The 2,158-nt window shown below is 44.8% G+C and overlaps 1 pseudogene; it reads right to left on the bottom strand.

Moving 5' to 3' along the window:
- Positions 1-470: 470 nt before the first annotated feature.
- Positions 471-1,772, bottom strand: LOC103545062 (voltage-dependent anion-selective channel protein 2 pseudogene; annotated as a pseudogene).
- Between the last annotated feature and the right edge of the window lie 386 nt (positions 1,773-2,158).

Here is a 2,158-nt window from a genome sequence, read left to right as displayed (position 1 = left end):
ATATTTTTACTATAAGTATGTCCTGTGCAGTATTTTCTCGGGTGCCCTATCCCCAGGGACCATTTGGCAATATCTGGGGACACTGGCATGTCTGAGAGGTGGTGTGGAGGATGACAGGAGCCATCTAGTGAGTAGAGGCAGGGATGCTGTGAGACGTCTGACACTACACAGGACGCCCTCCCCACAGCAAAGAATGATATGATCTGAGGTGTCAGCAGTGCTGCAGTGGAGAAATCCTGGATGAGAGGATTTTGTTTAAAATGTATAGCGTGAAAGTCCTGAGGCCCTGGCCGTTGGTAGCTGAAACCAAAGAAGAAAATTTTCAACGACGTGGTTAATTAAAAAAATAGACCCAATGTTTATTTGTTTTACATTTTTGTCCATTTCATTATTGGTGGATAGCACTCTAACACTTAAATACATTTAGATAATGCGCAGGTGACTGCCCTACTGCAGCATTGGTAAGTAGATAAACAATTTAACTAGGACCTAGTTAACAAGAAACTGACTCCACATTTAAAATACAGCTCTCATTTAGATCATCCTTTGTTTTATCTCTGGAGGGGGTGGAGGGGAGTTGGAGGGAGCCTGTGCTCACACTGGAAATACATTAAGACCAAACCTTCTGAGACCCATTCCCAAGGGTTCCCACCCTGCCGGGTTAACCTCCAACTCCAGAGAAAGCCCAAGCTCGTGGCCTCCAGCATTAACTCTCATTCCATTGACCAGAATAGACAGTGTCAGCCTCACACCAGGCCTCAGAGTCTGAGTGCAGCTTACTCCGCTTGAACTAGAGCTGTTGACTTTTGCAGAAATGGAAGCAGTGGGATCCAATGGATGCTTAGCTGTAATGCCAAAACAAGGACAGTCGGTACCTAATGTCCAAGCAAGATTCACTGAAGCATCAAGATCTTCATATACTTTCTGATAAATATTCTCCAAACTCTGTCCAGTTATTGACCATATTATGTAGCTGGATGTCTCCACTCCTATGCCTCATGGCAAAGTTACTCCTTGTCAGCTTTGATTTGGCACTGTCAAAAGTCACCCAGTGTCCAGCAAGTCAGCCCTCAGAATCAAAGACAGCTGAACCATGGATGGCAGGTCCAGCAAAATCTAAGTCCGCATTACAACCAAGGATTTTACACTCCCTCCTATAAGAAGACTGGAGTTTACCACTTTTCTTTTTCTTGTTGGTGAGAAGGTAGTATCTATCGAATGTCAGTTTCTACCCTTGACAAATCTGGTCTTCAAGTCTGATTCAATTCTGTTTCCAGACTCTTGTCAGTGTCCCATTTTTTTTTGAAAGTCAGACCATACTCACACTGTATGAATTTGGTTTCCAAGCTCCCAGCAACTTGACCAGTGTCTGCTTTAGATGGACCAGATACCAAGAAATCCGTGATACTGCATGATTTTGTTTTCACATCCAGACAACCTAAAACCAAATCCTCTGCTGAAAATATCTCTGGCAGATTTGCCAAGGTCAGCATATGATGGAGGAATATCCATTGACCACACATGGCTCTGTCTGTAGGTCGCCATGGCCAGGCCGTGAGAAGAGGTGATCGGGTGGTCTCCTGAGAGGTATGCCGCATCAGCATCTGGGGCCGCTCGGCTTGCTCTGGTTTGGGCCACAGCTGCCATGGCCAGAGGGCCAAGTGAAAGCCCAGTGTTGTTCTTGGCTAAACCTGATTGATATAGTACATGGTCAGCTACTGTTAATGTATTTTGTTTTTTTCTAGTATCTTCTATTGTTTTCTCCCTCTTTAATAAACTTTTATCCCTTAATAGCTCATGCCTGCTTTTTCTTCCTACTCCTTTATTCCCTCTTTCTCTACTCACTTTTGTTACCTCTTGTCTTCTTTCTTTCTCTCCCCCAATGTCAGGGTTCTGGAGGAAATACACAGTACACTCAAATGGTAATGGAACAGAGTTTAACAGAGTCAGTTTGTAAAGGTTTAGGTGGCATTATGGGAAACCAATAAGAGATGTGTAGTTTCCCAGAGTCAGCAACAGCAGGCAGCAGTTATCAGGGCTAGCATTGAAGGGCACGGGGAGAGAGCAGTTACCTGCATCCCCGGGAAAGAACACCTGCAGGAGTCTGCCAGATAGGAACTGAGTCTTGGTAGAGGGATGTAGCCAGCACATGGCAACC

This window comes from Equus przewalskii, unplaced genomic scaffold (assembly GCF_037783145.1).
Source record: "Equus przewalskii isolate Varuska unplaced genomic scaffold, EquPr2 ChrUn-6, whole genome shotgun sequence".
NCBI classification, from domain to species: domain Eukaryota; kingdom Metazoa; phylum Chordata; class Mammalia; order Perissodactyla; family Equidae; genus Equus; species Equus przewalskii.
Note: the sequence above shows the minus strand (reverse complement) of the source record. Positions and strands in the feature narration are given on the sequence as shown.